We start from the raw sequence: 27132 nt of genomic DNA, 5'->3' as shown, positions 1-27132 counted from the left end.
ATGGGAATGGGTGGGTAGGGAAGTGGGGGGCGCTATGGGGGACTTTTGGGATAGCATTGGAAATGTAATTGAGGAAAATATGTAATAAAAATATAAAAAAAAAGAAAGAAATATTTGCCCACAGAGAAAAGCAAGAAAGGAACTTCTTCATCTTAACCCTCTACTCCAACTGTGACACTGTACAATGGGGAGCCATGCGGTTGTAAGTTTTAAGTTCATACTATATATCTGGCCTCCATCAAAATGGTGTTTAGATGCTGCTTGACTAGAAGTAAACCTGACATCTGGCAGAAATATGGATAGGGTGTTTCTTATGGGACTTAAAATCTGGACTCTTAATTTCCCCAAAATGGAAGTTCAGTTAAACTTTTAAGAAGAAACAGACACGCATATCCAAATACACACAAATATGAACATATGAACACAGAGAAACACCTTGTCATCTCACAAATGTAAAAATGTAAAAGCAGTAAAAATGGCAGAAATGAAACCATCAAAATTCCTATTTAAAAAAGATGCTACAAATGTAAAATGACTTTTAGTAAATTACAAATGAGAGTAAAATTTCAGTAGAGTTATAAAAACTTTAAGCAGATTAAAAATAATCCAATTAAAATATTTAGAAATCAAGTAAAATAAAAATTTCAAAAGAAAGATTAAAAACTTGACTTTTAGCTCACCAAACCAAAAAATGACCAGATTTACATAATATTGGAATTATTGACTTTCTAGAAAGTAAGAGAAACATTACCTCTGAGTAGTAGAAGATATTTTGACTAACTATAATAAAATCCAACCCAAAGTAAAAATATTCAAATTAGACAATTACACTTTCTCAAAATATACTGTGCTCACTAAAATACATCATTCAGAAAACAAAATTTCAAATTAGAGATGGTTACAGAAATAAATTCAAAACATACATTTTATAAGGAATTTGCATCTAGGGACATAAAAATTCTTTACAACCACATTAACATAATGCAACCACATTAACACCATACACTCAACATTGAAGTAGCTGATGGCATCCCAGCATGCAGCAGATGAGTCATGAGAGGAAGTTCAAGGCCAGCTGCACTACATAGAACAACTCTGTTTCATAAAGCCAAAAGTAAATGGGTGAGTAAACTTCACAATTTTTTACAAAATAAACAAATGATTACATAAGCCATTCTATAAAGGAGGCCTAATCTAGAAACAGCCTCGAAGTTTATTAGTAGAAAAATCGATAAATGAAACATCCCTTCATGATGAAAGCCATGGTCTAGGAAACTGAGCAGAGAGCTCTCTAAGGGAGATTTATAAAGTGTTCAACATTCTTGGTTATCGGGGACAAGCTTATTAAACCTAAGACTGACCCCATCTCTTCCTACTCAGAGTGGCTATTATCAAGAATTTCAAATAACAACTAATGCTGACAAGGATGTGGGAAAAGAGGAGCCCTAATTCACTACTGAAGGAAGTGACAACTGGGACAGCCACAAGGAAAACAGTGTGGATGAACCTTAAAAATCTAGAAATAGGAAGATGACCCAGATGTATCAATGCTGAATACAACCCAAGGAACTTTATGCCATACCACCGAGATCGTGCTCACATCTATACTCATGACTAGGAAATGGACCCAACCTGGGTGCTCATCAGATGATGAATGAACAATTTAATAAATGACACACATACACAGTGGAATTTTACTGCAATGTAAAGAAAAACAAATTTTAAATATTTGGATAAATAAATAGAACTGGAAAATATGTACAGAAAGGTCACCATATAAATGTTACATGGTCTCTCCAAAACTTGGATTATGGCTTCAAATCTTTAGTTTTGTTGTTTAGCTTATTATACTAGGAAATTTCCAAAAAGGCACCATTAGAGACACAGTGGCCTCAAGGGAGTGGAAATAGTACAGTCTTGGTAAAATGAAAGTAGAGATGGTAGATATTAGGGTGAAAATATGTTAAGAATTGAAGTTAATTGAGGGTGGGAGAGATATGGATCTATAAGATGTGTACCAAAACTAAGGGTATACAGGAAAGTTATATGCAAATCTGGTATTTTACAATTCAAGTAAATATAAAATACTAATAAAAGAGTTAAAAGGAAGGTACTTTGCATGGATGGATAAGGCTGCTGTTGGAAGCCAGGGATTATTACACAAATACTCAAACAACAGGTGGGAGATATCACACATAAATTATTGGTTATGGGGAACCGGGTGCCCACTAAAACAATACAGGTTCTTGCCATTCCTGTTAGTTGTCCACCAGAACTAAATGGCAAGACACGATTGTTGACAATATCATGCATCTTTGCTGCAAGACATAGAGAAATATAGCTGGTGACGGACTGGAAGCAGCCTCTTTGTTTGCTACCTTTCATACTACCAGAAGTTGCTAGGTAGACGGCAAAGGATGGAAATGCATCAAAGGTCTTACCCAGCTGAGAAAACTATGAATCCCAGCACCAATCTACCCTATAAGATGTACTACCCACCTGCTCTCTCTCATTGCATCTGAGCCCCACTACCCTGAGAGAACCATGTTTGGTACTATACACCATGTAAGAGACACATGACTGAGAAACCATGAGGCTGAGGAAAAATTTATTAGTTTTTCAGCTAAAAGGGTGCAATGTCAAGTTGCCTTTCAAATATATGTTTTAGACCTATAGACAAATGCTTTTTAACATCTCTGTTAAGGGTCAGGGAGCATTGTGAAAGAGTTCATAGGAAGAACATAAGAATGGAAGAAGGACTGAAATGTCATGTCCTACAACAGCCATTGAAAACATGATAACATGATCTCACAGCAACTGTGGTTACCTCTCCTGAGCCTATACAAGACTGACCTTGCGGATAATTAGTCATAAATGGGAGAGGTTACTCATAGGGCTTTTTCTGACACTGCTGACTGATCAACTACTAATGGATTCTTGGAAGGAAAATTCATGGTCTCCAGTTGTGTATGCTCTGGTAAGTCCACCAAAGTTCAGTGTATAGTTCCAAACTCATAGCGACACAAACCACCTGATTAAACTCATTGAGTCCCAAAACAAACAATGGTGTCCACATAGGAAAGAGATTAGTTGGAAGAGGAGAGTTTAAAAGGGGTGAAAGAGAAAATAGTTTGAATAATAAAATAGTTTGAATAACTAATTTGCATAATAAAACCTGGGTGAAAGTGACAAAGAAAAAATTTAATTAATACAAAAAGAGAATGTGTAAAAATTAAATGAAATAAACAAAAAGAGTGTAGAAGGTGAAAACCAAGATAGATAAGCAGTTTTTGCTATAAACATGATGGGATAGTAATGAAAGGAACAAGTTAGAAATATATAGTAATATAAGCAGCTATATAGTCTGAATTAAACTATCTTATACTTTGTGAAATCTGAAAATAGGCAAAACTAATCTAGACTGAAAGGCATCTGTGGAAAGAACATTGGTCCAAACAGAGTCTGAGAGACGGCTCTGGCATAATGGACATATTGTAGATATGCGAAAGTAGGTGTTATTACCTCTATATCTACAATGCAAAATGTCATCAAAGTGAAGATCTAGACATACATTTATTCCTCAAAAATACGTCAATAAACAGAAATTTCAAATAACTACTACTAAGTTAATATTTTACCTCAGTGCTTACATTATAAAGTAAGAGTAGCCGGGCGTGGTGGCGCACGCCTTTAATCCCAGCACTCGGGAGGCAGAGGCAGGCGGATTTCTGAGTTCGAGGCCAGCCTGGTCTACAAAGTGAGCTCCAGGACAGCCAGGGCTACACAGAGAAACCCTGTCTCGAAAAACCAAAATAAATAAATAAATAAATAAAGTAAGAGTAGCCAGGACTGGCGGCACACGCCTTTAATCCCAGCACTTGGGAGGCAGAGGCAGGTGGATTTCTGAGTTCAATGCCATCCTGGTCTACAGGTGAGTTCCAGGACAACCAGGGCTACACAGAGAAACTCTTATCTCGAAAAAACAACATCAAAACAGACAAACAAACAAACAAAGTAAGAATAATTGGAAATTAAGCATTCCATCTAAGATTTTATAAAATTCCTTATATGTGGATTTAATGAGTGGTAAGGTAAACACATAAATCCACAGCATAGGAAGTATAAGAGTGAAAACATATTACAGCAGACACTATGAATTTCTGTAGCCTAAGAAGAGTCTATAAGTGTCCTAAACATGTCTATAGTCTAAGAAATGTTGACAGTCTTAGGCAAAGGGCAAAAAGCAAAAGAAAGAAATCAGGAAGATAGTGTCATGGATCAAAAGTTGGATATAATTGATTATAAAAATAGGAAATATGGTTTTAATGAAAAATCTTCAAAAATGAAATGAAATAATTGGAAAAGTACACGTCTTTTTGAAAAAAAAAATATCCAAATCAACTTGTCAGGACCAGCATAAACCTTTAGATTCAACTAGAATCAATAAGATATAATCCATAATTTTAACATTTTCAACAAAGGAAATCATAGGTTCAAATGAATTTCCATTGAATGTCTATTAAACCTTTGGTTAATGTTTCATTGAAACCTTATACAAACTCTTCCAGAAAATACTCTTAAGAGTTGCCACTCTTTAACTCATTTTCTGAAATTAACATGACCTTGATACATTCCAGCGAAGGCAAATATCAAAACACAAAATTCTAGGTTGTAATATGTATAAACAAACATGCAATAATCCTAGTTAACTTGTTAGCAATTTTATTTAGCAATGTACACAAAGATAATTGCTCATGATCAAGTCAGGTTAAGTCTAGAAATAGAATACTGAGTTAATTTAGAAAATCTTTGTAAATTGAGTAAATTTAAGAAGAAAACACATTCTCAAAAAAAAAGAAAGAAAGAAAAAAACCTACTATTAAATTCAAAATAACATCCTACAGTAATAATAGCCAGTAGGAGACTTGGAATAGGAATTCTCAAGGGAATCAGTTCCTAAGGGGGAGGGACTCATTCTGGTATCTCCTCTCCTCATGGAACTACAAATCCTAAATAAATCCATGATAGAGAAATGAAGGCTCCACATGCTGAAACACAAGAGCAAAAAACTATGTCATTATGATCACCCATGTAAGTACAAAATTAATTTTAAAATTAGAAGAATGAGTGACGTTTTAGCAAAAATCCATGTACAGAACTCGATTTGAAAATTAATTACCCACACCAAAACTACATAAATTTAATTTTAAAATAGCCATAATTTAAAATATGAACAATTAATATAACGTGCCTAAGAACAGATATAATAAAATATATATGATATAAACAGTTATTTAAACACATTTATAGTCAAATATATGAGAGGACATGTCATATTTGTGAAGCAAATTATTCATTTGTTGAATTATAAATTCAATTAAAATTACAAAGCTTCACAGAACTTAAAAAATTTAGTCTAAAACAGTTATCACTTAGAATGTGAAAGCCTAAGGGTTATTAAAACAGTGATATAGCTGTGGTATATAACACAGCACCTTCCCTTGCTCTAACTCAAAATTCATTAAAGTCTTCAGTGGATTAGACAGCATTATATTCACCCACACTTGACTAAATGAGCAGTAAATCAGACCAGAGAACAGGATTGGCTTTTGTGGAAATGGAAGCTTGATTCATTGTCAGGTTTCCATTACTGAATAGTGAACAAAGGATGAGAGGTTTAATAAACATAGTGAGATTCCTTATCCATCTAGAAATATAAAGTTGGCCACAAACATAATTTGAGAAAGACAGGCATAGTAAGCATTACTAATAGGAGAAAATAATCCAAAAATATTAAGGAAACATAAAAGAGGACATGCTTATAATCTTAAAGTTTAGAGGAACATTTTGAAGAATTTTAAAACAGAACAAAGTGTAATTTTATTATTATGCTCTTTCATTTTTTTTCCAATTAAGAAGATGGTCTGCATGTGGTGGTACAAACCACAGACCCTAGCACTCCAGAGACAGATGGTAGAGGACTGTGAGTTCAATGTGGCCCAGGTTATATCTTTGTCTCAAACAAACTAACTAACCACAGAAAAGTAGATAAAATTAAGGAGTTTATCAAATGAAAATATTAACAAAAAGGAAATCATGACATAAGCTATGAGGTTTTTTGGTTTCCCTAATTTCTTTCTCAGCCTGTTTATCCTTTGAATAGAGAGAGGAAGGCTACTGATTTGTTTGGGTTAATTTTATATCCATCCACTTTGCTGAAGTTGCGTATCAGGTTTGGGAGTTTTCTAGTGGAATTTGGGGGTCATTTAAATATACTCTTATATCACCTGCAAATAGTGATATTTTGACTTCTTCCTTTCCAGTTTGTATCCCTTCGACCTCCTTTTGTTGTGTAATTGATCTGGCTAGGAAAGTGAGTACTATAGTGAATAGGTAGGGAAGGGGGATAACATTTGAAATGAAAATAAATAAAATATCTAGTAAAGAACATAAAGACTGGTGTGTTCAACATGATTTTGTACTCTTTAACGTTTTTCTTTTTCTTTCGTCTTCTCTGATCCACTACATCCCTACTAAAGCCTCCCATCCCTCTCTTCCTCCTACTCCCTTCCATGTCCTCTCTTCCCCCAAATCTATTACTCCTTCATTTCCCTTCAGAAACCATCAGCCCTCTTAGGAATATCAACCAAACACAACATTAACAAAGATCCAGTAAGACTAGGCACAGACAACCCAGTAGAAGGAACGGGGTTCCATGAGCAGGCAAAGAAACAAAGAAACAAAGAAACAAAGAAATAACCTCATTTACTCTCATTTTTAAGAGTTTCACACAAAACAAAACAAAACAAAACAAAAACAAAAACCCCCTAAACATATACAAAACCCCCCTAAACATATATATATACACACATAATACAGTCAAAAAATTTTCTAAAGAAAAATATACATATATATGTGCATAGAGGAGCTAGCACAGAACTGGACTAGTTCTGTGATTGCCACTTCAGTTTATGTGAGCCACTATGAGCCCTGCTTAGTTAATTCTATGGGCAATGTTCTCCTAGTCTCCTCTTCTCCTCTGGCACTAAAATCCATCCTTTTCTTCTTTTTGTCCTCTTAGTAAAGCTAGGAGTAATAATGTGTTTTGTTTTCTTTTTTGTAATTTCTAGTGCTGATAATGTTGGGAGTTATTGAATAGCAAATGTAGCAAAAATTAGGTACTACTGGAAATTCTTAGTTATTATTGAAGTTTAAAATATCTAATACCTCATAATATCCCATAATACAGCCAATAAACATTTCTAATTAAAAATATAGTGAACATGATATGTTTTTCTGAATACCTTACTTCACATTGATGTGTTTTGTAGCTTTGGCTTACACCGAATAAAAATGGCTATAGTTGTATCAAAACAGGGAATCAGCTGTTTATTAGCTGACATTTCTTGCCATTTAAATTGTCGCCTAGTACTCTAACCTCCTGGGCTTTACTAAGCAAGGATGGCTGCTCAGAGCTCTCTGATCTGCAATCAACACACTGCTTTCCTAGAACCCTTCTGAATACTTCCTAAATTCAGTGTTTGCTCCAGGGCACTCAGTCCTCCTTAAGAAAGATGTGCCTTCATGAGTACTGAAAAATATTAGTTTGGCAACGCTGAGAGTCTGCATAATTCCTCCTAAGGAAGCTACCTAAGGATAGTGAATATCCTAAAAGAATTGTGTCTGTACTAGGCTATTCAGAAATATTTATGTTGTATCAGAGCCAACGAAAGGACATTTCCAACAGACATTTTCCAAGTCTTTGAATAGCTTTGCCATAATAACATGATCAGCCTCCTATTGTCTGGCTAAAGAGAAAACACTGTCATTAGAAGGAAAAAAATAGAGCTTTACTTTCTCTGTGTTAAAGTGTTATTTTTAAGTCTAAGATTATCAATTTGTTTTGCCATTCACAAGTAGTTGCGCTGATTCAATTGCATCACTGGCTCTCTGAGTGCTGATTGCTGAGAGATAACTACATTCCCAAAGAAGCTGAACTACCTTCAATCAGGATCAATATGAAGTAAAGGTAAAATTGAATTTATTTGGTGAAATTTAAACTGAACTGGTGTCTGTGAATAAATTTATTCTTTTACAATATGTGAAACATTGTGTATGTTTTTCATTTTAATTTCTCAGGATTTTAATGCTATTTATAAAACGTGTTTGTATTATATAGCAGTGTATATAAACTGTTTGTCTGTTTACAACAAATTTAAAATAAGTAGAAAAATATAAAATAAAGTCAGAAAAATTAAAGGAAATATTAAGTCTTAGAGCCAGTAATTCCTTCTAAAAAAAAAAAAATCGTTTCAAAAGGCTTTCCAGTCATCTATAATCCTTATGAGTGTGTGGGGGGGAATACTTTTTAATCAATGAATTACAAATCTTTTGTGCTGTCTGGAAAACATAAAAATAGAATTTATTGATAGGGATGTTTGACTGTGAAGAAACGTGTTCTAGGTAGTTTTATGTTAACACAAGCTAGAGTCATCTGAACAGAAGGAACCTCAACTGAAAAATCCCTCCATAAGCACCTGCCGTTGGACATTTTCTTAACATAATTGATGGAGAAGGACCCAGCCCATTGTGGCCTGTGCTATCTCTGGGTTGGAAGTCCTGGGTTCTATAAAAAAATGCAGGCAGAGCAAAGCCAGTGTTTGAGTTCCTGCCCTGCCTTCTTTTTCATGATGGACTATGGTCTGGATGTGTATGTCAAATAAACTTTCCTCCCTAACTTACTTTTGGCTTATGGTATTTCATCCCAGCAATAGAAATTCTAACTCAGATGGAAGTAAGCTTTTTTTTTTTTTTTCACTCTGGCTTTAAAGATCAAACTTCTTTTCTTCTTTTTTTTATTAGATATTTTCTTCATTTACATTTCAAATGCTATCTCGAAATTCCCCTATATCCTCCCTCCTCCCTGCTCCCCAACCCACCCACTCCCCCTTCCTGGCCCTGGCATTCCCCTGTACTGGAGCATATGATCTTCACAAGACCAAGGGCCTCTCCTCCCATTGATGGTGACTAGGCCATATGTAGCAGAAGATCAATCTTCTTAAATTCCAGTGGAGTTTCAGAATAACCCACTCTCTAACTTCTATCTTATCTTCTTCTACAGTTTTAACCGTCCCAATGCCAAGTCATCTAAAGCTTCACACAGTTGTTAGTCACTCTCTGGAAACACAATCATCATCATCGTCATCATCATCATCATTTTTATATTTCAAGAAATAAGATCTGGGGAGAAACTCAGTCATCAAAATTCTTGTGGCACATTTTTGGAGGATGTGAGTTTGATATATAGAAGCTTGTAATTCCAGATCTGAAGAGGCAGAGTCAGTGGATCCCTGAAACTCACTGGACAGCTAGTCTATATGGTGAATTCCCAAAGAATTAGGGACCCTGCATCTCAAGTGTAAGCTAGAACGTGGGGAGTCGAGGAAGTCTTAGTAAATGAGAAAGGAGAAAATGAAGCTCTGAATGAGTGTGTATTATGAACATGGGTATGTCATGAGTATGGGTATGTCAACGATCCCAGTGCATCAGACCCATGGAAATCATAATGCCTTATTCTGGCGAGACTCAAAGGTTCAGCAAAGTCTCCCTCTGGTCCATGTAAAAGTGTTGATAAAGAACTGACCTTTGGCCAAAACTAGTGTATAAAAACTATGGACTGTAGATATGTCCTCCGGAGTTTACAGTCTGATATTGCTCCCCAGAGAGAGGCCTCTCACACATATTGTATCATCCCTCCTCCTCATGAAGTACATAAGTGTTCTGAGTCTCCAGGTAGCACAGTAGGTGCCTCCAGTAGAGTAAATACAGCCCACAGGACCCCAGGTTTCATGCACATGTATTTGTTGTTTCTTCAATGTCTGCCTTTTGTCTATTCCCAGGTCACCCAAGTCAGCTCTTCAGGACCAGGCCATGCAAAATGAGGCAGTGCACACATGCTCAGTGAAATGAAAACAATGACCTTTTAAACACTAGCTAAGGATTCTACCAAAGTACATACAAGTATATATTTTACAGAGTACATACATGTGTATGTTTTACAAACAAAGTTATACCCAGGAATATGGTGCTGACCTGTAACTTCAGATGCCAAAGATGTCCAGAGAAAACCTAAGCTATGTATATAGACTTTGTTTCAATAAATAATACATGTCATAAAATTATATATATACATGAGGGATGAAAGGCCAGAGGGAAGAAAGGAAAAAAAGGAATAAAAACTAATACTAAAGTTCATATATACTTATTTCTATTAATAAAAATTGTGCAGTATCACTTCTGTTTTTGAAAATTGGTTTCCTTTATTTATGCAATAGAGACTTTTGAAAAATACTTGTGAAGCTTTCACTCTACTGGACATTCATTTGTTAGTGTCTAAGAAAAATGGCATTATTTCTACATTAAAAATATTTATAAAAGTGTAAGTGTGAAAGTAGTTAAATGAAGTTGATGATATAGATATATGCAGAATTTCATTCAAAGCTCCATGGTGCATAAATGGGGATTCAGTCTGTAGTAACAAATGAACCAGAGAAGTTGTAGAAATGTAAAGTTTGAACGATGTCTTCACAAATTGTAGGATGTTGTATAGAGGAATAAGACAATTACAAAGATTGTTCTTGTGGGTTTTCTTTTTTTTTTTTATTTGAAAATGAGAAATCCAAAACACCAAGAAACAGAATGGGAGTGCCTCTGTTGAATGATGAATTTCTAGGTGTTGTCACCACCACACCTGACTACCATGTCATAAGGATTAGGTAGGACTTCATATGTCTTACAAATGAGTACAGAATCTCCTCTCTACTTCCCTTCAGAAGCCTTGTAGTTTGGCCCAAGTAAGGATTCCTAATTTATTTCATCACTCTAGTCTACATGGTAGAATATATTTCATTTTAGATGATCAAAAAGAAAACAAATTGTGGTGAGTAATCCAGACATTATTAAATTACAGTCAGCTGGAAAACATTCATTATAACTAGCAAGCATAGTATAATATTTCACATAGGATAATATATCAACTACAGAAAAGATGCATGGAAATAGAGAATACACGTGCCAAAATAATAATAGTTGCCTTGGAAAAGCAAGTGATTTTTTCCTTATATTTTCATTGGGTTTAAATTTTTTCTATGCATGACGTTATCTTGGAGTAATACAAAATAGATTCTAAACACACATCCTTTTCAAGTCAACAACAACCTCACTTGTTTGATCTTTCCGCTAGGCTGAGGTGACAAATTGTTACAGCCAGTATTGTTCTAGAATATTTGTGCGACCTCCATCTCTTCTCTTATTTTCTGTAATGTCAACCTTCCTTAAAAGGCAGTTGCCATTTATGACCACAATATGTATACCTTTAACTCAACACACGAAACCACACATAACCACATGTAACCATAATCTGAAAACTGATCCTCAAGGCTGTGGGTCAGATCCCAGAGCAGCAGTCAGTAATGCTTCTTTCTGTATGGTTGTACATTTTGGTGAGTATCAGGTATCTTGATGGTCTGTTGCATTCTTGGCTTTGCCTTTTAGTTCCCACTAAAGTCACTTGAGGAAGTCTGGGCTGTTATACTGGAATGGCTTACTTTTTCCATTTTATGTTAGAGGACACCTCTGTGAAAACAGCTGCTTAATATGTCTCCTATGTAGGAGAGATAAGAAAGCAATGCTGCTACAAAAGCCCTGTGTGTTGCTGTGCATCTTGATGAGTTTTGCCATAGTAGTGCTAAGTGATAGCTATTCATCTCCTTACAGTGATACTGGCTCTTGGTTTTAATTTTTTCCACCTTTGTCTCCAATGCTTGTTTCCAGTCAGTGTTTAGCCTTAGGAGCTAAATTCTGTAGCACATTTACTTACATACTGTGGATGAAATACTTTGGTTCTATGTAGGCTTTTTTATTTTCTTATGTGGTATAGTATAGCTTATTATATCAGCCCCTAAAACTGGATCTTAGTTATTTGTTTGTTTGTTTGTTTGTTTGTTTGTGTCATTTGTGTTTTGTTTTGTTTGTTTTTAAGAAAAGGTTTACTATCTACTCAAGGCTAAGTTGGAACTCACTGTTAGCCCATGCTATCCTCCAACTTCTAGTCACCCCCAAGCTCAGCCTCAAGAATACTGAGATTATATGAATGCACCACATTGGCCAGCTAAATGGCTCCACAATGAAGAGTAAAGTGTAGAACAGAGCAGGCACAGTACCCATTAGTGGCAAGTCATGTAATTGCTGTGGGAATCTTGCTTTATAACATTGCTACAAGGAAAGTAGGGCATGGTGGACTTAGAGAGACATTATTTCTTAAACCACATATACACGCTGTGGTGGACATAGGGAGATGTTATTAAACCACATAGTATACACCCTTATTCTTCTCTGACATCATAGGGTGGACCCTTGGAGGTTAGATTACCATCTACCTACTTGGCATTATTTTGCTCTATCAGAATGGAAATCAAGAAAAGTTGAAGAGTAATTTTAGAGTTGGCAATCACAGTTGAGGCCCTTGTGTCTTAAATGACAGACACAGAGGCTATAGTTCTGGGTCCTGAGATCTACAAGACTATGACTACAAATTATAAAGACCTGAGACACATATCTCTAGGTTCTCAGATCACATGATTACTGCTCTGGCTGTTGACTGCCAGTGGCCTTATACTTAGTGACTAACTCAAATCAGTAGCTACAATTGGTAGAAATACATAAAGGTCTAAGTTTTTGGCTCTTAAGTCTTTAATGTTAGGACCCATGGCTCGTTACATCTGCCAGGCATTGAGTATTGAAAGCATTGTCTCCCTGGTCTTGAGTACTCACTGCAACACTTCCAACACCAGGTACCACTATCTCTCATCTTTAACACCCTTTTAAAGGAGACTATCTGTCTTGAAAGAAACAAATCTAGAATGCCAAAGTCACTCTCTAAACCTCTTCAGCCAGCGACGTTGTCCTTGCAACTGCTACTATCGCCTCTGAAAATGCTACTGTTCTCACCACCATCTCCTCATTGTGTAATCAGTGTCCATGATTCTAGGCTTAATAATGGTCACAGACAAGAGAGAAAGAGCATTCTGTAAGAACCATTCATTGGGCCTCATGTTGCAACCTGAGGGAACAGGAGGTATCCTCTGGACGACTCAATCTGAAGGCCAAAAAGACTGGTCAGTCATGCAGCCAGGAAAGGGATGATAAGGCTATGGCAATCATCTACAGTATTGTAATCTGTGTCAATCACAGCATAGCTTCCTCCTCCACCATTGCAGGTCTTTGGACCATTCTTAATGCTTCATTTATACAAATCACAAGCTTTGCACTGAGGCATTTGAAAAGGTGTTTTTCTTTTGACCTGAGTGAGAATAGCTACAAAGTGAGCAGACTTCAAGATAGCTTCATTCGGAGCCTTCCAAGGCGGATATAGATGATCTGTAATGGCTGTAGCAGAAGCAATGTTTTCTGCATAGTGGTTATTTCAGTTCATTTATGTGTAACCACAAAACTGGAGTTGTGCTCATAGGAGTAGCCATGGAGAGTGTAGAACAGCCAGGCTTGTTTGCCAAACAGCTGCTGAGCTGTTGGCTCATCACATGGAACAAACAGTTATAGGAGGGGACTTGACAACTCTAGCTCAAGCAGGTGAGTGACTTGTCCCTAACAGGTGATGTTATTAGAAGGGAAAGGAATCAAGGATCATCAAATAATTAACATAAAATTAATGTTAATAAGACTATTTGCATTTCTACCTTATGTTGCTCAAATGTAATTAGTCCTTCTGCCCAGTGTTCCATGAGAGTGCTGGGTCTGTCCAACCTGTCTCAGGTGAGAAAAAAAATATATAAAAAGAGACAGTTCAAATCTGTAGGACTACTGGAGAAAGTCAACAAAAGCTTCACAGCTCTAGTCATTCATGCTTTATATTTTCTCTCTTTCTACATGAATGCATAAAATGTACACAATGATTTTATTTCAAAGTGTATTCATGTATTCAATTCAAAGTGACCATTTAAAGTAATAATCATTATGACAGTTGAAGAGTTACATAGTGGTACTATGATTATTTTATATGAGTTAGCTGTGGAGGCTTTTATTATATGCTCATAAGCTACAGGCACTACCCTAAGTTGATGTATAAACTTGGGGAGTGACAACATATTTTACAGTTCTGGGACACTGATAATCAGAGCAGATCATGAGGTAGAGCTTCATGTGGGAAACATATGTTAAGACAAGTGTTGTGGCATAATTGGTTGTTGATGTGCTGTTGAGCGTTTTCCACTTTAACAGAGCTGTGAATTGCACTTGGGCCTCAAATTTTCCCTGAACCATGACAGTTCTTGATTACAAATTTTCACATTGATATTAAAGTGTTAGCTTTCCTTCTATGAGAATATTTGCAATTGTAACTATGCTTCTTAAATGTTTATTTACCTGTTAATTAGCCACTGATAACAGTGCTTAGGTGGGCAAATCTCTTTAATCCATTGGATTATTTACTTCTTTATTGGTTCATAGTTGACATGTATTCAGGTGCTCTTACTGTGCCTTATGTTGAAAATCTACAGTTTTAAAAAGCACTGATGGTATGGATACCACCAAACCACAGAAATCACTTGACATTTTAAAAGAGTCTTTGTGCAATTGAAGTGAAAACAAAGGGTCCCAACATGATGGAAGAAGTATCATTCAATTATCTATTGACACACCTTTTATCATAAATGAAAGAATGGTTTACATATATCATTTTTCCCAAATTTTTGAAACAACCAGAGATCATCTTAATAAATTAGAGTCTCAGTTACTAGGAAGGCAAGTTTTGACTACCACTCTCACTCTGCCTGGATGTAGAGAGTCTGAGAGTCTGAGATGAGCTCAATGACTGAGGTAACCATCATCTGTAGAACTATGATCAAGGTCTTTTTGTGAGCATTTTGTTGTGTTTAGTGATGGAGAACATGCTACTGGTGATATGCTGGCTGGTCTCTAGCTTTGTTAAAACTGTATGACTGATCTTCAGTCTCCAAAGCAATGAGAATAGATAAGAGGACTGATGCAAGCCTTGTATCTGCTCGAGCATGAAGGCTGCCTCTTATAGACTTGTGTTAAAACTCAGTCAAATTGAAGGAAATCTGTGTTCAAAATAAATTTCCACGTGTTTCACATCTCTGTGTGTAGGAGGCATTTTGAGCCTATTTTTAATTGCCAGAAATGCAGGGAGTGGTTTTTTTTTTCACCAAGCTTTTCTTTGGGTATGTTTTAGGAAACATCCTTATGTTTAGATGAATCTTATAGCAGTTTCTAATAATTTATGAATTGAACATTCAAAAACAATTTTTCTTAATGTCCTATACATTTAATTTGTAGTTAATATATAATACTATTATTTGTCTTATTGCAAATACCACTGAGTAATTATATTTGGTAATATGCAGTTTAATTCAGAGATGTGAAAACTCTAGAAGAAATGGAATAACTCAGAGATAACATTTGTGGAAATATAAGGAGTTAAGAAAATAAAAATAATATCTTCTTAATGTGTTGCTCTTTATCTTGTATGAAACAAGATGGGATCTGCTTTGAAAAACAAAGAAAAAAATAACCTTCCCACACCCTCAAATACTGGAGCTGACTGGGGATAATCCATGATGTTCTATCATCTTGAGTGGCTTTAAGACTATATATTAGCGTGTCACTTTAGCTGTGTGGAAAGATAACCATAACAAAAACAATTATCCCTTCAAGATGTCACATGGTAATCATCATGAATCTGTCCCACAGATGCTGTTTGATGGAGATTGGAACTTCGGAAGCACATGGCATTTGTCAATCTTACATTGTTTTAGGACAGGTACATTTTCATTACATTGATAATGCCAGTCTTAAAGTTGTTTCCTAAATGTATCATTGATAACTCATCTCTTACAGATGTAAATTTGAAAATATAGTAGGTTGGGTTTGTTATTTGTTCTCTCTGCGTATCCTAAATTTCTGCTATATCCTGCTTCTTTGTGTCATGGGGATTATTGATTCGTCTGGAGCTAAGGTAGGCTGACCAAAGGGGTTTTAAACTCACTACAAGCCCATTGCTCCAGATGATGGACAGACATGCTCTCATCCCATTGTATCTTATTGGTAGGTGGCATATCCCTACATCATGCAAGAAGAACTTGACTTTGAAGATCTGGCTTAAGTAGGCCCATACTCTACAAAAGAATTCCTTGGTCTACACATCTGCCTCTTGAGTTTGTCTCATTTGAAGACTGCTGCTCTTCCTCCTCTTTCACTTTCTTGTCCTTTTTTGATTCTTTTCCAGTAAGAAAATATTAAAACTTCTAGTAGTCTATGTTAATCTTATTAATCAGAATCTAAAAGAAGGACTGGAGAGATAGCTCAGTGGTTAAGAGCACTGGCTGTTCTTCCTGAGGTCCTGAGTTCAAATCCCAGCAACCACATGATGACTCACAACCATCTGTAATGAGATCTGATGCCCTCTCCTGATATATCTGAAGACAGCTACAGTGTACATATAATAAATAAATGAATCTTAAAAAAAATCTAAAAGAAAAGTACCTTAGAAATTTCTTAAAATTCTAATTGAAATAAATCACTGATCCATTGATGGCTAGGTTTGAATAGCGTTGCTTTGTTTATACTTCACTAGGCCATTATTTTTGTGTAATTACTATACAGTGTCTATGTTGAAATGTAATTAGCAATTCCAGTCTCTAATTACATAATCAGTAGTAATTATTAGTTCATTGAGTTTTCATGCATATGCATATGCCAATGTTCTGAGTGTTCTAGCATATAAATTCCATGTGAATTGTTTACATGAACAACACTGTGATTCATTGGAAATGAATACACATTTGTTTCGATAATTATAAGTTTAGACATTTAGCAGTGTCATAATGGACTAGTTATCAAATTTTTCTAAGCCTGTTTTTCTATCTACAATATTAGGGGATAATTTTCATAGTTCTAAAGGAACATTTTTTAAAAAAAGATAAAATGGTTAGTCTTTTAAAAATACAAAGCAAGTGGATGTTCAAGTTTTATTTAATAATTATGGAGGAAACTTTAAAGACATTATAATAAATTCAAAGGAGAATTCAAAATATAATATAGATATAGACAACAGGAAATATAGGGAAAAATTACAATTAAATGGGGGAAGCAATAATCCTACTGTAGTAACGCATTTGTCCCTGTTTAATAAAAAATTATTTATTTTCAATTTACAGAGATAAAAAGAGTTCAAAACCAATGTAAGATATAAATCTAATAGAATTAGGTAACTAGAAAAGGCATAGAGTGAAAAAAAAATCACTGAAATTTTTTACTATTTCAAAGACTTACACCTTTTTTCCTAAACATTCATTTTAGCAGATAATTGTAAAATTTATAGCAAATTTGCATATTACTTTTCATTTCCCTTTTATGTATATTTAAATAAACCAGATCCATATACTTAAAATCTTTGAAAGTATCTCCTTGTGTAATTATCATAACTATTAACATATGAAACATGAATTTATATCAGTTCAATAGGATTATCCATATGAAGCTTCAATCTGTTTACTGAATGGATGTAAAAGTTCTGGTTCAAAGCAGCCTCAGCATCATGACTCATCCTAATTAGACATTAGCATGTGATCACAGATATTGAGCCACTGCTGCATGCTAGTTACAAGTTGTTGACATTGCCCTTTGAATGAATAAATATAAAACTTGAATTTATCAGACTTATAGCAATTTTTAGTCGAGAGCTTTCTATTTTAAGAAATTATTTACTTTGTATATATGGAGATGAGGCACCATAGGGTAGATCAGAGGATAGACATTGAGGAATTGGTCCTCTTATCTAACAACATGTGGGTTTCCTGGATCATACTCAGGTTGTCAGGATTTGTGATAAGTGCCTTTACCTGCAGAGCTATTATGCCAACCCCACTAAGAACTGTCTTACCTTTGACTATGAATTAAATTAATAACAGAAGTAGAAATGTGTCTAAATAAAGAGTTACGCTTCACTGATCAACACCTCAAAAGATCTCAGCTCTAGCAGAGCTGTCACACAAGGTCTGTCTCTTAAAAGCAAAACAGACTTGACAAGAATGAGGAACTCAGGAGGAATGCAGTGAGCAAAAGAAAGGCTCCAGGCTAGAGAGCCTGGACTATGAGAAAGTAGAGGTTTGATTCATGTATTCAATTATAATTAGGACTGGATACTCTATGCTTCAATTTCTGCCCCTGTACAGCCATTGTTTGAACTTCTTTATGTGCGTTGGAGCCTGGAGTAGTTATTTGGGGGCTGGGTCACATGTACTATGATTCCTTGGTAGCTTCTCACTTTCTAGGCATCTGTACTTTCTGTTGGGTCTGGTCACTTGGAAACTAACACATTTTCTCTTTCCTTTCCTATGCTAAGGTCTGTTTTTCCCAGGACTACCAGACATGTTTATGCTGTTTTACTTTCTTAGTGCTATAGATCCCCTTCCTAGCAGTTAATCTTGATTGTCATCTTGATGGGAATTAGAATCACCATAGAAACAGAATTCTCAACCAGTCTGTTAGGAAATTTCTACACCTCATTAACTGAGATGAAAAGGCTCACCTACAATATGGGTAGGACCATTCCATAAGCTGAGGTACTACAGTGTATAAAAATAGGGCAGGAATACTCATTACTGCCTGCTTCGTGACTATGAACACAAGGTGATGAGTTATCTCAAACCCCTGCCATTATGACTTCTACACCATGACAGAATTGTACCCTGGAACCTTGAGTAAAAATAAACGCTTCCTCCTTAAGTAGGTATGTTGTTGCAGCAATGAAAGAAGTGACTAATATAGAATATAGAACTGAGAAGTAGGCTGTTGCTATGGTAAACCTGACCACATGGTTCTTAGACCTTAGGAAACTGGTTTTCAGGAAGAATGTGGTAGAGCTTGAATTGGGATTGAAAAGGTCTAGAATTCTATAGGTTGAGCTTAATAGGTCTTTCCAGTGGGTGACTATTGCAAAAGAATGCACAGAGAAATGCAGACATGGTAGGTACAGCATGAGGTACCAGAGAATAGTAAATATTGTGAACTGTATTTCAGGTCATTTGCGTTATACTATGAAAGAATGTAGCTGCATTATTACGCCCATGTCGTCAGACTTGAGTGAGGTTGAACTGAAAGTCAAAGGGCTTATTTGTTTGGCAGAGGAAATCTCAAATTAGGAGTACTATTCAGGACCTTTCATGTCTACTGTTTACTGTTCTCATCCAAGTTAAATGTGCTAGAGAGTAACAAGAACAGAGAGATATGCAAAAAGTACAGTTAGGCAAAGAAAAGGATATGAGTTTGATGTTACAGACAAGTCAAGTTTGGGATAAGCTATAAATGTGAAGCAGGCTTGCTACTAAAGAGGAGCTCCTCCGCCCTTTGTACCAAGCCTAATGGAGTGCAGGACTATCTTCAGTAATGGCTCCATTTTGTGAAATGAAAATTTATTTGAAAGAAGATATCCTATGCTTAGAATGCCTCGGAAAGAGATTCCCTTCTCAAAAATCAATGACCTAGCAAACTATGTCTTCAGAGTCAATGCACAAAGGCCAATGCAACTTTGGTCCAGTGAAAACTGGCTCCTTTCCTATCTGGAGGTTATATCGTACTGGTTTTACAAGCACAAAAGGTGTAAAGTTGAGGAGCCCTGTGGTTCCAGAAAGCTTCAGAGTCAAACAATATGTGGCAAGATTGGAGACCCAAGAAACAGGCAGTAAGATGGCGCTGAGTGAGACTACAAAACTGAAACCTGGGTTGCTATAGAAACCTATTCCCATTGCAAATACCAGAAACATGCGGTACCCTCTGAGGAAACCTGCAGGCTGGGAACTGGAACTGATCCAAAAGACAGGCTATTTATGGTATAGCAAGCAAGGATGAAGAGGTGGGGTTGCTCAAGGCCTTTGAAATCCAGCAAATTCCACCGTGAACTCTATGTTGTCTAGTTGTCAACTTAATACAAGTTAGAGTCATCTAGAAAGAGGAATGCCCAATTGAGAATATGCCTCAATAAGATTGGCCAATAGGCCAATCATTGGGATATTTTTGATTAATAATTGATGTGAGAAGACATGATCCATTGTAGGTGCTGCTGCTTCTGGGTAGGAGGTCCTGATGTGTATAAGAAAGACTGAGCAAGGCATGAAGAGCAAAGGAGTAAGAGCATTCGTCTATGGCCACGGCATCAGTGTCTACCTCAAAATTCCTGCTTTGAGTTTCTGCTCTCTTAGATGATAGAGTAAAAACTGTAAGATGAGATAATTATTTTTCTTTTCTTTTCATACTGCTTTTTGTCATTGTCTTCAGGTTTCTGTTGTGAAAATACACCATGAGCAAAGCAACTCCTTAAGGAAAACATCTAATTGTGTCTGACTTATAGTTCAGAAAATTAGTCCATTATTGTCATGGTGGGAAACATGATGGTATGCAGTATGATGCTGGAGAGGTAGCTGATAATTCTATATCTACATCAACAGGCAGCTTGGGCCTTTTGGGAGCCAATTCATTTTAACTATTACATTCATGATGTTTTGTCACAGTGATAGAAACTGGGACTGAGACAAGCTGTGATACTATACATGGAATTACAGGATTTAGTATCTCCTCTACTGAGTTTCAGTCCCATTAAAGTCTTATATTTGCTTGTTATTCCAATGTCTCCTATTTGAAATGTGCTAATATGGGCTAAATTATGTAAGTGGGATTCGGGATTTTTTGTTTGTTTTGGTGTTGGTCATATATATATATATATATATATATATATATATATATGTTTGTGTGTGTGTGTGTGTGTGCGTATGTACGTATGTGTATGTGTACATGTATATGTATGTAATAGAGGTTTACTGTTAAATGATTGTCCCAGTCTCAAAAGATACTATACACTTAAACTTGCAAAAATGTTGGAACTTTTAAAGACTATGGAGATTTTTGAAGGAGACTGAATGTGTTTTGCATCTTAGAAGGCCAGAAGCCTATGATGACAAGAAGCAGAAGGCATTAGCTTGAAGTGGTGCATTTGGATGTCCCCGAAACAAGGGTTGGGAAATTTAGTGATTAATCTTAATTGTCAATTAGTGGGATTTAGAATCGCTACTGAAACAAACTTCTTGGCAGATCTATAAGAAAATTCCTGTATTGGATTAATTGGGATAAGAATGACAGATACCCTAAATGTGGGTGGCAAGAAAGCATGGACTGAATCAAGAACTCAATATAAAAGATAAAGAGGGTGAGCCACAGCCTGTATTACTCTCTGCTTCCTGGAGCAGATAAGATGTAGCCCGTCTAAGCCCCAGAACCACAACTTCTCTACCTTGGCAGGCTATTCACTGCAGTGGTTGGCCAAAACAAACTGGTTTTAAGTTGATTTTTTCAAGTATAGTGTCAAAGTCATGCAATAAGTAACTCATTCTTGCAACAACACTGTAGACTATTAACAGACCTTCTGTCCTTCCATACCTTTCACTTGTCCTTAAACCTCCAAAACAGTCCAAAGTGCCTCTAACCCTGAAAATAATACTAATAGGAAATGTTTGTCATAACCTCAGCTATATTTTCTCTTTATTCCCAAGTCTCCAGTTAATTCAAGAATCAAAAATGCTATGCTAATAACCAAATTATTAAAAAGACTCTATTCTTCATAGTTACTTAGCATGCATACTTAAGTTTTAGAACCCTAAATAAAAATATATATTTCAATTAATATTTCACATACAAGGAAACTGAGGCCAGGAGAACTTTAATGAGTCAAGTAAATCACATCTGACTTAAAAAGCCAGATTGTTAATAGGCATGTAGTATTACATAATGAATATAAGTTTTAGACAACCTTTTAAATATACAGCTTCTTTTCCTTTGCAGCATGCATTTTCTCCCCTAAATAGACCTTTGCTACTATCATAAATTACTTTATATCTCTTGAAATAAGGTCAAGTTGTGCTGTCCAACCTATCTTTGATTGCATAAATCATCTCATTGTGTCCTATTTATAATGCTTCAAGTTGCAGAACTCAGAACGTTAGCACATTTATTACTAGCTAAGAGAACATTAATCATTTATAATCATAAAGGCTAAGGAAATTAACAATACAGTTTGCTGGAAATTGTGTTAATCATGTAGAATCTTGAAAATGTCAAACTACAAAAATACTCCTTCCTTGCTAGTACTAGTCAATAAAATCATGGTAGAAAAGAAGGGTGATCAAACAAAATTATTGTTATTCTTTAAAATGAGTCTTCTTCAATTGGTGTATACAGCAGGCCTTTATCTAATGCAAATATATTAAGAATATAGCCAGGCAGTGATGGCCCACACCTTTAATCCCATCACTTGGGAGGCAGAGGCAGGCAGATTTCTGAGTTCGAGGCCAACCTGGTCTACAGAGTGAGTTCCAGGACAGCCAGGGCTACACAGAGAAACCCTGTCTCAAAAACAAAAAACAAAAAACAAAAAAACAAAACAAAACAAAAAGATTATACATGCAATCATATATGTGTTTATATATATATATATGTATATATATATATATATATATATATATATATATATATATATATATATATATATATTATCTTCATAATGATTCTGCAAGTTATATAAAACCATTCATCCCTCAGCAGTTCTGAGATTTTCTAACATTTCAAGGTCATGAAGCTGTTAAAATACAACTAGAATCTGAACAGTAGACTGAGTCTCTGACAACAAATCCTATTGCTTACCAGTAAGGACAAAAACATCACCATAAAATTCTGAATAGTACAAGATTGGATTATATTCTCATTGTTTAGTGCTAAGGCTTGGCTTGATCATTTGAATTGTTTGTCCCTCAGGTACAATGAGTACTGCTCATGTCCTTCTTTAGCCTCTGGAGTTCCTAGACTCCAGAGAAAATTACCTCAGAGAACACTTCTTGAAAACTGCAATAGGAGATCGGTGGGAGGTAAGCAGTTTTATAGGTCTGATTTTATAAAGTGTTGGCTGTTCCTTTCAATATTAAAATGAAGAAGAGACATAAGCCTAGGCATGAAACTGTAAGTCACATTAGCTTTAAATGTCATTTGTATTTAATATGTAGGGCTTCATTTGTTCTTTTATTTTGAATGTTTGCAGTTTAAGGCTGCCAGGAAGCTGTTTACTACATTGTGACTGTCCGGAATAGTCAAGTCAGCGGGACAGAAGCCCTGAGTCGACATATTTCTTACTATGGATGGTGTAAGTGATATAGTATATCTTATCAGATCTCCTCTCATGTTGTAATATAGTCATTTCATATTTAAAGGTATTGTCCTGCAGGAGCCTAGTATGGCTATTCCCTGAGAGGTTCTACCAATACAGATGTAGATACTCACAGCCAATCACTGTACTGATCCCGAGAACCCCAATGGAAGAGCTAGGGGAAGTCTAAAGGAGCTGAAGCAAATTTCAACCCCATGGGAAGACCATTATCAACCAACCAGACTCCCCAGAGCTCCCAGGGACTAAACCACCACCCTAAGAGTACACATGGAGGGACCCATGGCTCCAGCTGCATATGTAGCAGAGGATGGCCTTATTTGGCATCAATGGGAGGGGAGGCCCTTTCTGTGGAGACTTGATACCCCAATGTAGGGGAATGCGAGAGTGGTGAGGCACTAGTGAGTGAGTGGGTGGGGGAGCTCCCTCATTGAAGCAGGGGTTGGGGAAGGGGAATGGAGGTTACTGGGGAGAAACCAGGAAGGGGGATAGCATTTGAAATGTCAAAAAATAAAATAACAAAAAAGTCTCTTCCCCAAAGAGTGAGATTTTTCAAATGTAGTGACACGTCTTACTGATGTTAAGCATGTTTCATGTCATACAGCAGAAAATAATGTTTACTGAATTGAATTCTTAAACACCAAATTGAAATGAATTTCTCCATCAGAAATATTAGCATCAGGAGATATGCAAAGTCTTCTAGCATATTTCTTTGTTTTCAAAGCACAATGAAGTAGCAGAGATAAAAATCAATGGTATATGCCAAGTTGAGAAGAGACTTTGATGCTAGGGTGAATAATTAAGCTTTGATGTATTTAGAGATGACATTTTAGAGAAATTCGTTAGACAGTGCTCTGTTAACTACATGAGATGAAGGAAGGAAAAACATTAGGGAACTAATTCAGGTATTGAAGTGTTTCTCGCCTCAGATTATTAGAGCACAGAGTTTGCCAAGGCAAAAGCAAATGGGAATGTGTTAAAGAAAAAGCTGAGTCAAAAAATATTTCAAGTAGACAAAGTGAAATTGAACTTTAAGGTTTGAGGCAGAAGTGTAGATATGGCAGAAGTTTAAGATCTCTTTTGGGGGTGATTCTGAGTATATATAGTCTAATATTCAGAAGGAACCTTCTTGGTAAATATAAAGAATGGATCTTGGAGTTTTCAGGCCTCTGGTGAACTTATGTACAGAGTTTGAAGCCCATGGGGAGAGATTTGGAAAATTCTATTAGAATTCTTTTCCTGCAGCCATGGTCTCTGCCCTGGGACAGTCACAAACAGCTTGTCACTTAAGTTTTGTTTTTGTTTTTTTCCAAATGCCAAGAAGTTTAGAAAAATAAATAAATCAATAAAACGTTCATTCTCAGAGCAGCTTGAAGTTAGCATGCGGCCATTTAAGCCCATGACAATTGTTAATGTTGCTAAATATTATTCAGATTCAAAACACTTCCAGAAAGAAAACAAATACCTTGAAGGATGTCTAGCACGGCATTGTCCCTGACATCTCCAGGGACAAGAACACGTTAGTGTGATTGAAAGTGACTCCAGAGAGTGAGCTGGAGGTGCTTCATCCTTTCAACTGTTGTATAACTTGAAAGGATTTATTTAAAAACTAGTTTAAATTCTGTGACATGAGCAAAGTGCAGTCAGAATATGTTCTTTCTAGAATTATATTTCACAGAAAAAGCATTTTTATGTATAACAAATCTGGTATTCCTTTAGAAGGCTCTCTCTTGAGGTTGGAGAAGAGAGAGTAATATACAATTTGGTGTGAAGCACAATTCTTGAGGCCATTTAAATGCTCTTTGGGTAACACCTGATAGGCAGACTGTCACCTCCATTACTCCCAATTCTCCTGAAGACAATTTATTATTATTATTATTATTATTATTATTATTATTAAGTTTGTTCTTCGACAACCATGTCCTTTTGTCTTGCACTCCTTGTGTTATACAATCTGTACATGCCATGGGTTTGGAACTATACTTTGGATACTGGTGAGCTCACCAGTAGGTAGACAAGTGAAGGTACTGACAGCTTTCTCCCAAAATCTACTCATATGTAATAGTACAAGAAGAAAGGGATTTCTCCATCTAAGTTCTCTTTTCCAAAGATATGCTATATAACTTTCTCTTACAGCTTGATGATGATGATGATGAGGAGGAGGAGGAGGAGGAGGATGTGAGGATGGTGGTGAAGGTGGTCATGATCATGCTATAAGGTTTCACAGTCCAACTTGAATCCAACTTGAATTGGATAGCAATGGGTCTGCACATTAATTTAGAGGTGACTGAGCTCTGATAATGGGACATTTAACCTCTCCCAGTTTATTCCACACATTTTCAGTGCATGTAGATTTTTGTAGATACCTTTCTCACTGTTAATTTTGACATGTGGAAATTTGGTAAGAAGGTTTGTTAAATATAAGGCTAGAGACTAACAGACATTTTTATTTTCTCTTGTTTGTGGCCTGCAACTTAAAATTGCTTACAATTTCAATATTTCGCCAGGTTGAAGAAATAATTGTTTTTGTCAATACAGAACAATTCAATGTAATAAATTTCAGTTGCCTGAACAATCATTGATTCTTCTAGAATTATCATGTTATTATTTATTTTGAATGCCAGACACTGAATCAAAGTCTTCAGATTTCAGTATTAAGAATGCATATACATATTTTATTCACAAATATAATTAACATAAATAAAATTAATCTGATAATTATGTGAAAATAGGCATATATACTTATTCAAATCTGATATCTGTCAGTTTTCTGAGCTTTAGGATAAATATATTTATTCAAATCTTGGTGAGCATCTCTGACTAAAGCTCTAGCTTTTATTCAGATTGTATTGATGCATTAAGTTTCTCATATCCAGACACTAAATTGGTAGCTACTTAAAAACTGAAAACTAAACATGAACTTTCCTTATATATGGCATTTCTCCCCGCATAGGAAATGGATAATCAAGGGAAGTGTGAAAAACTACAGAACCATCTTGAAAGTTCACTGATTTGATAGGCTGATTAATGTTTCCATTACAAATTCTTTGTAAGAAATATTTTCAGACTTCATCAAATGTCAAACCAGGGAGATAGTGGTCTTTAATCACCTATCGCATCTGCAGGCTGCCACAGCAGCATAAAACGAACTGTCATCAGTTAGTATACCAGTGTTATTTCAAAATACATTTTGTAGTATGACTATAAGCAGTTTTGAGTTTGGTTTCAAGTTCTCTATAGTCAGGGGTTGCAAAAGGTGTTGTTTTGTGAAATTTCTTTGTGTGAGGTCAGCATCCTTAATTGCTGATGCCTCAGAGAAATCGCCCATGTCTGCAATTTACCTCTGTCATTTGTCCATGACCTTGGGAATTACTCATCTCATGAATAAACAATCAAACTTGAATGTCAGTATAATGTTTCTTTCATTCCCCTTTTCTTCCTACTTACTCTTTTTATTCTAATTTCTTGAAATATGTGGATCAATTTTTAGGTATTAAAGTATACATTTGAGTTTGGGGAATTACAAAAAAATGATGGGGTTAAATAAATATTCAGACATGTAGGTTTTGCTATAGATGTTGAAGAATGTTCAAGCCTTAGGGGAACTGATACAATTTTCTGTTCTGACAATCTTTCCTGGGTTGAGTTTTGTTTTTTCTGTTTTTCTGTTTTGTTTTTTTTGCTTTCTTTCATAACTGAAATGATTTCCTTGAAATTCCTTAAGAATAGTTATGCTAGCCGGGCGTGGTGGCGCACGCCTTTGATCCCAGCACTCGGGAGGCAGAGGCAGGCGGATTTCTGAGTTCGAGGCCAGCCTGGTCTACAAAGTGAGT

At 35.9% G+C, this 27132-nt stretch overlaps 1 long non-coding RNA gene across 1 annotated transcript in view; it reads left to right on the top strand.

The window, feature by feature from the left end:
* LOC115029889 overlaps window positions 1-23381 on the top strand; it is a 61508-nt gene extending 38127 nt beyond the window's left edge. The window contains exons 2-4 of the long non-coding RNA XR_003835469.1: window positions 15787-15856; window positions 22897-23006; window positions 23177-23381. This is a non-coding gene — a long non-coding RNA (uncharacterized LOC115029889). The remainder of the gene's footprint in view (window positions 1-15786; window positions 15857-22896; window positions 23007-23176) is intronic.
* The last annotated feature ends 3751 nt before the right edge of the window (window positions 23382-27132 follow it).

This window comes from Mus caroli, chromosome 18 (genome assembly GCF_900094665.2).
Source record: "Mus caroli chromosome 18, CAROLI_EIJ_v1.1, whole genome shotgun sequence".
In the NCBI taxonomy this organism is placed as follows: domain Eukaryota; kingdom Metazoa; phylum Chordata; class Mammalia; order Rodentia; family Muridae; genus Mus; species Mus caroli.
This window is presented reverse-complemented; position numbering and strand designations above follow the sequence as displayed.